Genomic DNA, 16,059 nt, shown 5'->3' with positions numbered 1-16,059 from the left:
AAAAGGCCTCTCTTGGGAGAAAGACAAGGTCCTCGAAGTCCCTGGAGAAGCCTGAGAAACTTCCCATCTGATCCCTTATGTTTATAACCCATTGTCCATTGACTCGCAGGGTTGATCCCTTGAAGACCTGAAGAGAAAGAAGAAAGGGGAAGAGTCAAGGATCCCTTTGCACGCCCACCCCCAATGACCTAAAGACCTCCCATGAGGTCCCGAGTTTTAGTTACTACCACCTCCCTGTGTAGCACCAAGCTGGGGACCAAGCCTGTGATAGATGGGCATGTTTCAGAGCCGGATTATAGCACACTCCATTTCATACCCCATACTGGAGCTGATTTGAAGCTGAGGTGCACAGTGAGTAGAAATAGAAAGAGAACTTCCACCTTTCAGTTGTGAAATCTGCTTATTTTGTGTATTTTCCTAGGGTCACAGACTGGTGAGGAGTGGCTGGCCCACAGAATGGAGGGTTCCTGGGGCCCAGACTTTCTCCATAAAGCTCCTCCCAACTTGGCATGGAAGTGAACAACCAAGTAAGCACTTAGGTGTGTTGTCTAAGAATGTTTGTCCCAGGACCTCATTTCAGGCAAAGTCATTCTGTTCTGTACTCTTTAGGGTTAGTTTAAGTCACATGCAGCAGCTTGCTGGAGCAGCCTGTATCAGTCTAGTAAAGCCGATTATTGTTAAATTCCCAGCAGTTTGTGCAAAACCAAATAACATCATGTCAGTAGCTTGATATCAGCCACGAGGGAAGGGTCTACACCATAAAAATCAGCAAAAGCTTCTAAACAGTGTTGGAAAGCCAAATGCTCCCTTTTACCAGCACACCACTGATTACATCAGTTGCTGAATTTTTAATTGGAGGAAATATTCAGTGCTCCATCAAAATTGAGCAATCATTCCATGGACCAACTCTCTGGCAATAGCATAGTCTGAATATAACTATACAATAAATATTAATAATGCAAGTAGTGGTATTCTTTTCCCTCCAACAGTCACCTCAAACATCCTGAGAACTACCCGCTTGAATGATGTAAAACTACGAGCTAGCCTCAGCATACTCTCCAGGGCTTGGTCTGTGCAAAGAAGTGCCGATTCAATGCCCGAATGCCTTGGATACCTGGAATTAGAATATCTGGGATCATAAGTGTTCATCCCAATGCTGGTCCCTTGCCTTCCTATAATTTCAACCTCTATACCACTCACAATCGAAGAAAATTTAAGGGAAGAAATGTCCACATGTTTTCCCTGTGTCTTACCTCAGTACCATGAAATAAACCACTCCAGAAAGGCTCAAGCCCTGATTTACACCGAAAGCTTCTCCTAGTCATAAGCTTTTTCTTAAATTGCTATTTAACATCATTTTAGGCTTATAATTATAAAGGCTAAGTGACTGTGGATCAGCGTTATCGGCTAAATCAGAAGACCTGGTGATTTTCTTCTACACAGAAGGAGCAAACAGTCCCAGTTCCCCATGAAATAGAAGCTTCATAGTCCAGTAGTAGGTAGTGGTGGGTGACTTTTTAAGTCTAAATGTTTTTTCCTATTTGATCTACTTAGTTAAGCTAATGGGTTCTATGATCAGCTAAATAGCCCAGTAGCTAAAATTATCATTAGCTATTTTCTTGGCCAACACAATAACGACCCTTAAATTGTCTCCAGTATTTCCAATTACTTTTGAGAACATGTGGGATGTCGGAAGCCCTAATAGGAAACATCTATGATAGGGTGTGAATGGGAAATCTTCTCTCACACTAGCAGTTTTCACCAAGTCTTTAAGCGGCAAAAGAAAACGGTGAAACAAACGATGAAGTCAACAGTGACGACTCTCACAGGCAGAGTTTTTGTCTCAAGAAACACTTGTATGTGAACAAATGGAGACCAAAGTGTTTAGAACTTCTCTAGCCCAGACATTTCATTTTGTCATTGAGAAAACGGAGACCGGAGAGGATAATTATCCTAGGAAGATAACGTAGCTAACAAGTGGCAGCCAAGAGTAGAAACCATTTTTTTCCTATTGAAAAGTGTAATTCTTATATTAGTCTATTTAAAATATGTTCCACTTAAGGGATGTTAAAGAAACTCCAAATTCCAAGGAGCTCAAGCCCCACCTCACCCTTTTCTCTTTCTGTGTGTGTGTGTCTGTCTGCCTGTCTGTCTGTCATTCTCCCTCTCCCACTTCCCCCATCTCTCCTTGCTCATAAACCCAAACTACAATGATTTGCAAGATATCTGCAAATGGCTGAACTAACTGCTCCACATGGGGACAAGGGGTGTAATAAAACCCTGATGAGGTTCAGTTCCTGGCCTTAGTCAGTCAGCAGCCGGATTGAGGGCACTATGATGCATAGTAGGAGAGAATAAACACAGAGGGTGGGAGCTGCTGGAAGTTCGCTGGGTGTGGGTTGGGAATCAAAGTAACTGCCCTTTAGCTTCCAAAGTGGATCATTAGTATTATGATAAAGGCTGGAATCTCATGGGGTGAGGGGGTTCCTTATTGGACTCATCAGCTTTTTTGTAATCTTGGGGTTTTATCATTTTTTGTCAATGTAGTCAAAGTCAGGAATAATGATTTTTGCTAAAGAATTCACAAGAGAGTGACTGATTCCATCTAACTTTATTTTGTTAAATCACAATGTGGAAAATCATTGCCATAGGGCCCGGAAGGCCTGTCAGCTGGTTGTCACATTCCCTAGCCTGCAGCAAGACCTCTGAGAAGGCGACTAGAGGCTGGAAGCAACACACGTGAATAATTTATCTCTGTACGTCCAGCACCTGGTGTAATGTCTGTCGTTTCGAAGGTGCTTGGGAATGTGTAGGGAAAGGGTGAATACATGAACCACAGAAGGCAGCTGCCTCACCATGCACCCTGGCAAAGGGAGCCAGAGGATTCTAAGAAAGAATGTCAGCTCACAATTTGAAGCAACCATAGAAGTTATGAAGCATCTTCATGATATTCTGTGCATCCAGTCAACTCAGATGCAATGACAAGATCCAATCTTTGACCCCAAAAGGGCAAGGGTCATTCTCCAGACTGTGGTGAATTCATGAAGAAACTTCCGTCTTGTGAGGACACTTGGAAACTTCAGAGACGTTCTTGCTAGCCAACGTCTTACCTTCAACACCTGCCATCATTTGAAACATTTCTGTAACAAGAGGTTGTCCCTTCTTCTGTGGGAATAGACACCCCAAGCCAGCAGCGTGCCCAGGTGCTCAAACTGGGCAGCAACCCTTCCTCTTTGGCAAGCTGCTAGGATGATTGCTTTCGGCAGGCAACTGGGGACGCAGGCCAGTAGCTGAATTCTGAACTAGATGACTTCTGCGGGTGGATGTTTTCCTCCGTATGGCCCAAGCCAAGCTGCCCACAGAATGAACTGCACCTATGTCACTGTGGTGGGTCCTCAGGAATCATTTAGGATTGATATGGAAAGTAAACTTATTTTTAAATAAGCCACAGCTGATTTTTCCCTTGTGTTAAGCTTCATTTAAAAATTATGCTGACTTTTTGTGTACAGGTCTCGAATTTGAGCACATGGATTTCTGGAAGTCCTATCTACTCAGGAACCGGGACTCCCTCGGGATAGCTGCAGGATAACCACCAGCATGCATTCCTGAACTGGTGATTACTGATCTCTTCTCTCTCAGTAGAAGTTTGTCTTTCCACGAATGTTACAAATAGGATAATACAGTTGCAGCCTTTTGAGCCTGTCTCTTTGCACTCAGCATACTGCTTCAATATTCCTCTAAGTTGGTGCATATAGCAATAGTTCATTTCTCTTATTTAGGAAACTAGTAAGTAAGGAGACGAGTAAGGAAGAGATGCCAGGTGGAGTCACACAAGCCTGTAATCCCAGTACTCTGAAGGCTGAAGCAGGAGTGTTGCAAGATCGAGCTCAGTCTGAGCAACGTAGGAAAGAACAAAAATTTCAAGAGAAAAGAACAAAAATTGACTGGGGATGAAACTCAGTCCAAGGGCCCTGGGTTCATTCCTGGTACCATAGGAGAGGAATAAAAAGAGAATTGAGTTTCCCATTCATGCTTCTGGAGTCAAAAAGGGAAGTCACTTCCTGGAGCTGTGTCTTTGTGCCAAGAGCCACTTCCTGGTTAAAAGCCACAGGATTTCAGGCCTGGGGTGTGGAAACAAGATGCAAACTCCCCACCAGGTAGGTGGAACTTGGAATTCAGAAGTATTCCCCACACCGTCTGCTGCTGTTTACACTCCACAGCTGCTCTATGTATCTGGCTAGTGAGGAGACATCAGAGTTGTATTTTGTTCTTGAAGGAGAAGCTGATACGGTAGACCCTTGACTTATGAAACTCAATTCTTTCTCAAGAGCCGGTTGTAACTCAAGTTGGTCAATTGAAGGCTCAGCCCCTCTACACAGCCTTCAAAGTCTCTCCTGTACACAGGCAGATCTCAGTGTCCTTAGAGAGACCCTGGCCCAGGATTTCTCAGTTAACCCCACACAGGAAAGGATGTTGTCACGTTCCTTCCAGAACTCTTTAAGGGTTAAATGTGTATCTGAGACCATGTGGAAGCACAAGTGGCTGGCATTCGGGTCACAACTCAAGACTGGTCGTAAGTTAAAACTAAAATTTCGGTGGTAACCCAAGTTGTTCATATGTCAGTGTGGTCATAACTCAAGGGTCTACTGTAACTAGAGATCCGGTGCTGTTAGATTTAATATTGAGGAGATCTTTTTGGTATTTTTTAGCTGATATATTTTCAAACAGTCAGAACAGTTCCATGACTACTACAAGAAATTCTCTTGTAGGGTTTTTCTATGACTTAGGAATTCTTAAAATTTTGTCCCATTTTCTCTATCATCTTTCTCTATATAGATGATAGATAAACACATATAATTTTTTCCCAAATCACTGAAGACTAAGTTGGAGACATTATGTCCATTTATCAGGCACTACTTCACTGTGTATTTGCTAAGAACAGAATATATTCTTCTACATACTCAAGTGCAATTATCAAAGTAACAGTATTGACATACCATTAGCTAATCCACAGTCTATATCCAAATTTTCTCAATTATTTAATGCCTTGTATAGCTTTAGGATCCACTTCAGAATCGTGCATTTCATTTAGTTGCTAGGTCTCTTTAGTCTCCTTAATCAGGAGCAGTTTCTTTGCCCTTTATTTGTCTTTCTTGACTTTTTGAAGAATTCAGATCCACTATTCTTAGAATACCCTTCATGCTTAGATTCTGTTATAAACTTTTGGCAGGGATGCCACGGAAGTGCTGTGGTATTCAATGAATCATTCAATCATACCAGGGGTCCTGCAATGAATCATAGCAGGCTTCTCTAGAAGTCAATTTGCCCAAATATTGTTGATGTTAACTTGCAACTCGGTTAAGGGAGCATCCCTTGTGTTCAGCCTTCAAAACCTGACAGAGTTTCTGCCCTAAAACTGGTTAAAGCGTCTCAGTGGTGCTTGCTCTTGTTAAACTTCTTTCTCTTGCTGTGTTTGGGTTGGTGGTGGGTCTGACCTAATGTCTGGAGAAGGCATTATTTGCATTCTGCCCAGAAACCAAAGAAGCCTTGGTTATTCTGCTGCTGCTTGCTATTCCGGGCTAAGAGCCATGCAGATGCTGGGTGGCAGTGAGCCTGTCCCCACCACAGCCCGGCCACCACCAATCACCGTGCGTGCCTGTGGTACTTGGAAGAGTGGGGACTGACCAGCTCTGTGGGTGGGAAGAGAGAGACTTGCTGGATGAGAGGGCAGGCATGTTTCATGGGAAAAAGTCTGCCCTGGGCCTTTTTTTCTGACTCATGAAATAGCCGAGTGGGAAAACCTTTTGTGAAGACAAATTACAGCTGAAGAGCAATTCCAAGGAGTTCAGTTGTCTGCACTAAGGCAGGTCCTGGCTGAACGTGGTTTCTTTGCACTGAGCATCTCTGCTCTTGGTACCAACTTCCAAAGCTACCGAGGGGGACTAGGAAACTAATATGGATAGCACTGAGCCTGCACCGGGTGCAAATCTTGAGTTTTATTTGCCCCACCAGTTTAAAACACTTAGGGGATAGATTATGGATTAATCCTTCATTTTGATTTACTAGTCTCACTCTTTAAATAGCCTCATTTTAGAGGCTCGAGGGCCCCACCTCTACATTCCAATGGAAGATCCTAGACAGTAGATTGCAATCTTGAGGGTGTGTGTGTGTGTGTGGGGGGTTTCCTTTACAGTAGAATCCAGATCCTCCAGAAAGAAAAACAAAGAAATCAACACAGGGCAAGTACAGTGGAAAGTGCCCCAGGTAGTGCAGTAGTTGCTCAAGAGTGGTCAGAAGTTGCCTGAAATGCATCAAAATCCTCTGAGGCATTCATCATTTTTCATCGACAGCAACCCACATTACCTCTGCTTTTTGCTCTTGATTCAATCCACTCCCACTATGAACCAATGTCTAATGTTTGACATGTTTACAAAGGCTGATAGAAATACGCCCTTGGTTGGTTTGACACGTGGGTTTTCCTATGATGCTTTCTTTTTCTATGGTTGCCTTTTTTCTCTGCTCAGGATTTGTACTTCATTTCCCATTTCACATGTTTCTTCCCTCCGTATGTTCTCATTACAATTTCCACACAACCTTAAATATCACGTAGCTTCTCCTATGTGAGAAACTTGAAGTTTAAATAATTTATAAAACAAAATAAAAGCTAGACAATGGGAAATGGGGAGATAGATCCTTTGCAAATGGGAAGGAGATCTAGAGATAGAAAGAAGAGGAGACAGAAAGGAGAATTCAAAGAATTAACACACATTAAATACCTCTGCCGACTCCTAAGATCAGTGTAAACTTTACATACTGTACATACGTACTAATAAAGCAATTTCTTATTCTTTCCACTCATCTGCTGGGAGAGAAAGACAGCGGCTCTTTCTCATCTGTGGCTGAACTTTTTATTCTTTCAGCTCTCTGCATCCAATTGCAGTCTGAAAACATTGCATGGAAAATTCTGGAAATTGGGAATTCATCAGTTTTAATTGTACACCATTCTGAGGGGCATGATGGAATCAGATGCCATCCACCTTCCAGGGACACAAGTCCAGTGTGTCCAAGGGATGACTCGGACACGGGCTACCTGCCAGCTCCTCACTGAGGTGAGCAGATCAGCTGTCAGGATATCAACCATGGGCTTGTGCTCAAGTCACCCCGATTTCCCTTCATAATGGCCCAGGGCACAAGAGGAGTGATAATGACAATTAAAACAGGCCAAAGAGAAGTTATAAAGTGTTTCCCTTAATTGAAAAGGAGAAATATCTCAATATAATGCAGAAAGGAAAAATCACATGCTGAGGTTGCTAAGATCTATGGTAAGAACAAATCTTAATAAAGTCAGTATATATAGGGTTTGGTACTATGCCTGATTCCAGGCATCCACTGGCGGTCATGGGCTGTGTCCCCATGGATAAGGGGGGACCGCTGTGTGCTTGAGACAAGGCTGCAGTGATTCCTGTCCTTCTCTGTTTGCAGAGGCTGCTGAGCTCCGAGCAACTCCGCGAGGCTGTGGCTGGGGCCGGCAGCAGACTTGGCTGTGGTGTTCATCTCAAAGGGCCTCCCCAAAGCCTCATGTGCTTGGACATTGGGATTTGGAAGGTAATTGGATCATGGGGTGCTACACTCATCAGTGGATTGACCCACTGAAGGGTTCAAACCTGGCTGTGCTGTCAGAGGTGGGGACTGGGCTCCTCCTCTCTCTCTGCTTCCTGGAAGCCATTGTGTGTACTGTTTTCCTTTGCCAGATCCTTCCACCATGCCCTTCTTGGCTTGTAGCCAGCTGACCATGGCCTGAAAACATTAGCCAAAGTAAACCCTCCTGCTTTAAGTCGTGCATGTCAGGTATTTTGTCCCAGCAATGAGAAAGGGACTAAGACAGCAAGGGAGGCTGGGCCTTGCTCCTTCCTGGATCGCCCTCACAGCTCCCAGGGCCAGGTCCCTCCAGAGCGCTCCCTCTGAGGTGGGTCTGCCTGGCAGGACTCCTGAGGCCCTAATGAGAGAACAGCTCATGGAAAGTGCACAGGAAGAGATGGTGAGTGGGTTTGATTCTGTCAGAACTCGTCCTCATCTTCCGGTCTCTATGTAGCTCTCCCGTGTCCCACTTTTGCCTAAAGTGCCTCTGCTGTCACTTTTTTTCTCTTTATATTTAGAATGATAGGTTCAGAGTGCTCTGAAGTTAAAATGGGCCTTCGAGTTTATCTAGCCCAGCTCTCTATTTTAACAGGTGAGGAAATCAGCACCTACAGCGGGGACGAGAACACGGAATAGAGTAACAGAAAAGGTGTGAGGGGTGAAGAGAGGACAGGTTTGCACCTCTGGCTCCATTCACATCATGGCTTTTCGTTTCCCATCTGTAAAGTAGGAACAACAATATTGGTCGTGTGAATATTGGAGGATTAAACGAGATGACACCTGGAGACTGGTACTTCGTGGGTGCTTAAGAACTACTTCCTGTCTCTTTTTGCAGCACCTTCTCGAGCCTCACCCTCGAGTCCCTTGTTCTCTCCCCAGTGCTTTTCTCTTAAGAAACTCTCCAAGGAAGTGCCTTGTCTGTCCTGTTGCTCTCTGCCACCTGGTCCTGTCTTCCTGCCAGTTTCCGCTCCTGGCGAATCCACAGTCCCACGCAGAGCTCCCCGCAGGCCTCCACCCGCCAGGCTACTCTCTGTCAGAGGCAACTTCTAGAAGCATTTCTGATCCTCGCAGCCCCCAGGCTCCACCGCACCTGGAGCTCTCAGCCGACTTCCCATACTCCGCCTGGGTCTGCTCTGCGCGCACAGTCCAGCGCATGCGTCACCGCTTCTGCGCTAGACCGGAAGATCCCCGAGAGCTGGAACCACCTATGTATTATTTAGCTCTTACTCTCTCCCAGGTCTCATTACAGAGTAGATGCACTGTAAATATTGATTGGTAGGTTAATGGACTCCTATTACCTTTTTCTCCAAGATGCCTCTCCTTCAGCTTCTTTGTAAGAGAATATAAATTAACCCGGGTTGAGTGTTTGGTTGCAGAGCTGGTAGAAGGCACCGAGTAGCGGTCTGCGAACACGCTGCCTCAGCAAGGTGTGGCGGGCACACCTCCGCCTGCGTGCTTCGGCTCCTGTGCTTGCATCCGGGAGCACCGAAGTCTGAGTCTGTGATGATGGTCTCCGCGGTTCCCTCTTGGTACACAAAACCACTCCGTATTTACCGGTGGGCTATCTCCGAGCTACATCCGTTGGAGCTGCAAAGGCCCTGTTAGGTTGCCCAAGCTGTCCCGATGAGGGGCTGGCTGTTCGTAATGGGGACCGCTTTGCAGCCCTTCACCCTTTCCCTCGAAGCCCTTCAGACTGAGTTTATAAATGGGGTTTTAAACTGGATCACCTCAAGATGAATTTCTGTGCTCAGCCAGATGTTGGCAATGCATTATTTGGGTTGTGTAAAATGGGAGTTTAGTGAGGTTAATTTCTCCCTCCTCCCCACCTTAGGCTAATTATTGGAGAAAGTATTTGCAGGCCTGGAACTTCTCATAATTCATCCTGCCTTCTGTTTCTTTACAGCAAGGCCTCATAAATCTCTGTTTGTGATGACATAATCGGTTACTGAGGAATGCGGTGGCACTGCCTGCCAGCTGAGTCACAGCTTCATACAGCTGAACCACAAGGGGTTCATTCAGAGAGACGCCCCTCTCCCCTTTCTTCTTTGACTACCAGAGTTGGAGTGTCCAAGCCTTTTCATGAGCAAGGGTGACCACAGCATGTCGTATTAGGAGAACTTGATGTGTACTTGAAGCCACAAACTTTCCAAACTTCATGCGGAAATGGAAGATGAGCCAGGTGCTTCCACATCTACTGTCTATTAGAATTACAGCATTCGGAAGTGTCAAATCCTCTTGCTCCTTGGAGATCACTTACCTTTGAAATACACTCAAATGGAATATAATCTTCCATTCCTAATTTCTGCTTTCTTCCCCTCTTTGTGACGTCTGTGAATTTGCGTATCTATAACATACGTCTATATTATGCATTTGAAAAATGTATATAAAGAAACTGAGAGTAGTGACACGTTAGACCTCTAAGAATGCCTGAAACATTGAATCCAACCCCTAATTTTAGAGACAGAGGCGCAGAGGCCCCAGTCGGTCCATTTATTGAAAGCAGAGGTCCTGTCACTGAGGGCGTCAGGTGTAGGCTCAGACCCGCCCTGCCTCGCCCCTTCCCTACCCAAATGACCAGTGTATACCTTAGCTCCGAATCACGCGGGGAGATATCCAGTTCATCCTGGCACACTCCCATCAGTGCTTACAAGAGTTCTAGTATTAGAAAACAGTATTCGCATTTCAAACTCAGGAAATGGAAGTGAAATTGGAAAGTATTTAAATTCACTAGAACACTGAAGAGGTTTTAATGTCACCAACCTCATTTTTTAAAATAAGGAAGTTGACCAGATGATCTCTAGGTTTTCTCCAACTGAAAGACTCAAGAATTCTAAGCCTTGCTAAGTATATTCTGTGACACTTGATCTTTTCCTCTCCTGAAATAGTGCTTCTGAACAATCCTAAAGTTTTCTTTTCCACGAACACGAGCTGGAGCTATTAATAATTGCCAAGCAGTGCTGACAGTAAATAAGATAATACACATAAAGCACATTTAATTCCTTGAATAAAATAGGATGTGAAAATGCACAGTAAACTACTTACAGGAGCTCAAAAATAGCAAATAACTATGGAATATAATAGTCCCTAGATTGAGTGTGTGTGGGTAATTATTTGTTTGGTGGATTATTTCTAGCAAATGTTCAGGTTTAGTTTGAGTCCTCTGTCCCTCAGAATGATGGGGATCCAAAGTGAACTCAAGGACACACTAGTCACTTTTAATATTTTTTAAAAGTTTATTATTAAAAATGTGAGGGGCCAGGGATTTAACTCAGTGGCACTGGGCCTGCCTCGCAAATGCAAGGTCCTGAGTTCCATCCCTGGTACAAAAAACAAAAAACAAAACAAAAAAACCCACTAAAAATGTGATCTGTATTTCTTTGGCAGGAAATTCCAGCATACTCCAGAATTATACTGCTATTTTACTTGCTGATTTAAGTTACTTACATAACTATCTCTCCATTTTTACAAAACTTTTTTTTTCTTTTTCTTTTTCCCAGTACCAGGGATGGAACTCAGGACCTTGTGCTTGCATAGTCATGGTGCCACTGAGCTAAATCTTTGTATTTTTACAAAACTTAAAAAATGTTTCCATGTGTTAAAACTATTTTCCCCTTTATCTTCTCATATGCAAATATATCTTTAAAGACTCTTCAAATTGATTCTCCATCTTCAATGAACTGGCAACTGCTCAGTCATGACAGCTATTAATAGACATGTAAGTCGCCACCATGGCTGAGGCTAAAGAACACATGCTAAATCTGACTCAGCATATAGCCAATGGATTGCTTCAAACTTGTAAATCCACTGTGGAGCACAGACAGCTAATGGCAATGGATAAGGCTCGCTTTGGGAAGGTACTTTCCCTGCCAGCACAACAAGGTGATTGTGACAGAATAGGAAATTCCTTGTCAGAAACAGGAGGAAAAGTATGTGTATGGATTTTTGTCTGTGTGGGAAAGCCTGGTCTCACAATAATAGTATCTCCACTTTATTTCTTACCTTTACCATGTCTTCTTGCCTACCTAAGGGAGTTAAAGAAATATTGCATTAGGAATGAAAGCCTAAAGACAATACTTAATTCTACACCAAACAAACTGAAGCTTTTCTAGAGTAATTAACCAGATCTGAAGAAACCATGTTGTTTTTGTTTGTTTGTTTGTTTCCTATACCAGGATTCAAACTGAAGACCTTGTGCTTGCAAGGCAGGCATGGTGCCACTGAGCAAAATCCCCAGCCCTGAAACCATTGTTGCCTAAGGAATAGTTAGGGAAATAGGAGGTGTGTGGACTGCAGAGAATAGGGGTACACCACATGTCTTCAAATACCTGAAGCATTGTCAAGCGGAAGAATGACTTCTTTCCATGCAGCTCGTAGGGACATTGAAGGACAGGGTTTAGCTCATTATTATAAGGAGATATGTTCTAAGGACCACAAGACGGGAACATTCAGTGCCCTGGGAGCCCCTAGCTATGGAGGAGTTTGGGCCCGATGTGGGTGACCACAGGCCTGAGAGGCCAATCCTGGCAGATGGTTGGACTGTAGGACCCTCAAAAGTGCTCCCAGCTCAGCATGATTTTAAGGGAGTGACTCTGGTTAAATTGTTGTCTGGGTCTTCATTTTCTCATATTGCGAAATGGCAGATTTAGGCTAACTCAGCAATCATCAAGCTTTTTTTTTTCCACAATAGTAAGCCCCCTTTACCATCCTCACCCCTAAATAAATCTTACATAGAACTCCAACAGAAAAAAGGATAGAGGGAAGCATCTGTCTCTAGAAAGGGGAATTGAAAGTCCTGAGCCCTTCCCGCTCAGCCTCCAACTTCCACACACTGTCTTCTTCCCCTTGGGCAGCTCTGAGGACCTCTGTAGAATCTTGGAATTATAGTCTGGAAACCACAAGATTAAATGCTCCTTGATACTCCTAGGGGATCTACATGTGTATGGTTGACATATAATTCTACAGCTATTCTGCAGCCAGATTAATAGCTCTGAAATTTTCTTTTACAATCTTTTTCAGGCTTGAGGTTTTCAGAAAGGAAACTGGGTCACATTGTGGTTAAGATGACGGACTTTAGAACCAGGAAATGGTGAGTTCAAATCTCAGTTCTGCATCTTATTAGTTTTCTGATCCTGGACAACTTGTTCAAACTCTCTATGGCTCGGGTTGTACATGCAGAACAAATACCTCCACTTCGTGGAATTTGGAGCAGGATTAAAATGATCATCTCTCAAAAGCTTATATTATTTTTGAAATGTAAAATAAGCACTCAACAAGGTGCTTGTTTTATTAATTAAAAAGACCAAATTAAATGAAACTAAACAGATTCTCACACACAGGGACAATTTTTTATTGCTGATAGTAAAGAGCAGAAGCCAAAGATTTTGTAAGTGCTTTCCAAAACTTGGTGGAAGTCCCTCGAGGGGAAGAAATTTGATGACAGTGACATCAATCCCCATGGTCCCTACTGACCCTCTGTGTGGCCGTAAAACAAGTCCTTGGCCACTACAGGACATTTTTCCATGAATAAAATGAAACTGCAGACTAAAAGGTGCCATCAAGAAGAGTGGGTTTCAGTTTATGAAAAAGAGTGGGCACTTTAGGGACTTTTCCAAAGGCCCAATGCTTTCTTGGTAAAAATCTCAGTTATCTCTTACAACCTTGCCAAAAGTTCATATTCCTGTGTTTCTTTTCTGTCTAGGGATCATCTGTTTTTTTCCCCTAAAGTGGAAGTATGTTTGTTCAGCAGACATTTCCTGCACACTTACTCTGGATAGAGTAAGAGTTTGAGAGGAAAACAAGGAACTAGAATATCATAGCTCTATGGAACTTAAGGTTGAATTTAGAGGCTGGCTGCCTCCACTAGAGGTTCTTTGAAGAGGATCTGTGTGGTCCTGCCTGGCCCTGCCACCCGTCCTTCTTGCCTGCTTACTTCTCTTTGATTCCCTACTTTGCTAGTGCCTGGAGCTCTCTTGCCCCCCTGTATGCATCTAAAGTCCCCTTGATATTAGCCTATCTGGGGACAACCTATGAGGTCCCAGGTTCCACACTAGCTGTCTTGTCCCCCTGCCCATATCTCCAATAACAATTCTCATTTCTTACACCTGATCCCTAATACTTGAAGAAATTAGTCTAATAGGTGAATACGTTGAATAAGATTAATAAGCTTACTTCTCCCCCTTCCCACCTATCATTTGGGAAAGATTTGTATTTTACATCATTTCAATAAATTAAATTAACTAGACTGAAATACTCTGTCATTGATGGACTATGTAAGAAAGATACACATAGCATTCCAACCTGAAAGTGTGCTGACCTTCCTTCTGAATTGTGGAAGCACACTCCAATACAAACAAATTTAACAGTGCTATAAGGGAGCATACCCACAAACTGAAGGAAGCCTGAACTGCTTCCTGAAACTTATTAAGGGCAAGCAGGACACAGGGGAACAAGGCGAGGACTCAAGTCTCTTTAGAGAGATTTCTTTGTTGTAAGTGTGCTTTCATTTGAGTTTTGAAGGAGGTAATAGGCAAACTTGATCTCTTTTTTTTCCTTTCTTCCTATAAGTTTTAAAAGAAGGAAGAAGACACAGATATAGATTAGGAGAGCCTGCCTAAGGATAATACCAAAGGTAAGCGTGCTCAGGGGTTTAAAATACTTGCTGGAAGCTATTTACTGACTGGTTACTAGGAGACAGCATGACTCATTGCTTACTTCTCCTCCGTGGCCAACTTTCAGTCATTTATCACACTGGATCAAGACTGACAGAATCTTTAGAAAAAATTATGGAGTGCTCTATTCTAGTAAGAAGGCACTAAACTCTGGAAACAAAATGATCTCCAAAGATGAAGACTACTGACAGAGAGCATCCTACACGTGTCCTGGATGTACTAATAGTCCAAGGATTTACCAGTGAGTTTTATAGATATATATAATAGATATATATGATAAAATGTAAGCAACATATATATCTAAAAATTCTGCTAGGCAGCATGGAAACCAACGTGAATCATGAGCACCGTATCTTCCCTATGTGGCTTTCCCCAAATTTCTGAATGAATACATTTAGGATATAATTCAGTGTTTCTAATTTCCACAGAATGAGACTTTTAAATCTTCCTTTAATAATCTTTCTAAAGATTTAAATGACTGGAATATTAGACCAGACCAGGGGGTTTTCCAAGACAATTTCTAAATTAGCGTAAAATTATAAGACATATTAAAAAGCACTGCAGGCTGAACTGACATACTGGGAAAAATGAGTACATCATCCGCCCAACACATGTGCATCAACTATAATGTACAGTTTACTGGGAATTTTAGTTAAGAATGTTTTCATGTATTTCCATAACAATGTCAGTATTTCTAGAGATAAACTTTAGATAATGCGAGCTTTGCCAGAGAGGGCAAGTGAATGTTATTAAACATGGAAAGATGGTGACTCGATGTTGGTGGGGTTGTGTTTGCATGTGAGTGTGAGAACGACAGCCAGCAGATGTGCAAAGAAGTGAAGGGCAGTGGGACAGGAGCATGTTTTGTAGCATGTACTTAAGTTTTCACTCTGTTTTCTGCCTTGACCTTCACTATCCAAGAGGATATCAAGGTCTGCCCTGCTGGGGATTTGTGGCAGGGTTGTTCCCTGCAAAAATTGTCCAATGTTGAGAAGAGAAGCGGCTCAGAAGAATTCAGAGTGCACATCTCATGGGAAGAGAGAGAGAAGGGGAGGGTAAGAGGGGCGGGAGGGAGAGGAATGACCTACAGTGCCCAGGCCCAACACTAGGAGGATCTGCTCCTGCTCCGCGGTAGCGTGGGGAGGCCAAGGAGAGCCTCGCCGGGGAGGCAGAGCCTCCAGACTCAAGGCCCAAGCTTGGTTTAGAAGCTACAGAGCAGAGATCCTCGTGTGGGCTGGGACAATGCGCCAGTCAGTAGCCACCAGGCATGGTGCCTACCCAGTCCCTTGAGACGCTGGTCAGATCCCCCAGATCTCCTCAAACCTGCTGCACGGATGGGGAGGAAGCCCCTTCAAGAAGAGCTAAGCTTTTATTTCCTCCAGCCCAGGGGGAGAAGGGCTTAGGGATGATAGAGCATTGATTTATGAAAAATAAACCACCTGAGTTTATAGACCAAGATTTATACCTGCCACAACAGTATAAATCTTTTTATCCTGGAGAGCACATGTTGCTGAGACAGATTACTTGGGTTTGGATTTCACACCACTAACTAGCCATGTGTGACCCTAGCAAGTTTTTTCACCTCTCTGACCTCAATGTCTTCATCTGTAAAACTGAGATGAATACTACTATTAATTTCATATGGCTGTTGTAAGTATGAGATGAGATATTCTGTTTCTTTGACACAGGGCAAAGACTTGGTCATTATCAACAATTATAATCATTATTATTTTTTTCTAAATGTAAGAGTCAT

General features: G+C 43.4%; 1 long non-coding RNA gene across 2 annotated transcripts; it reads left to right on the top strand.

The window, feature by feature from the left end:
* Nucleotides 1–8,118: 8,118 nt before the first annotated feature.
* Nucleotides 8,119–15,728, top strand: LOC110345263 (uncharacterized). Of its 2 annotated transcripts, none has more exons than XR_015449559.1 (3): nt 8,119–9,817; nt 12,655–12,724; nt 14,203–15,728. It is a non-coding gene; the product is annotated as an uncharacterized LOC110345263 (long non-coding RNA). The 2 variants fall into 2 exon arrangements; XR_015449558.1 differs by lacking the exon at nt 8,119–9,817 and adding an exon at nt 11,304–11,517.
* The last annotated feature ends 331 nt before the right edge of the window (nt 15,729–16,059 follow it).

The sequence above is a fragment of the Heterocephalus glaber genome, unplaced genomic scaffold, assembly GCF_053883595.1.
Source record: "Heterocephalus glaber isolate CG9 unplaced genomic scaffold, H.glaber_assembly_v1.0 deba00000738, whole genome shotgun sequence".
Classification (NCBI taxonomy): domain Eukaryota; kingdom Metazoa; phylum Chordata; class Mammalia; order Rodentia; family Bathyergidae; genus Heterocephalus; species Heterocephalus glaber.
The sequence above is the reverse complement of the archived record's forward strand: the minus strand, read 5'-3'. Positions and strand labels throughout refer to the sequence as shown.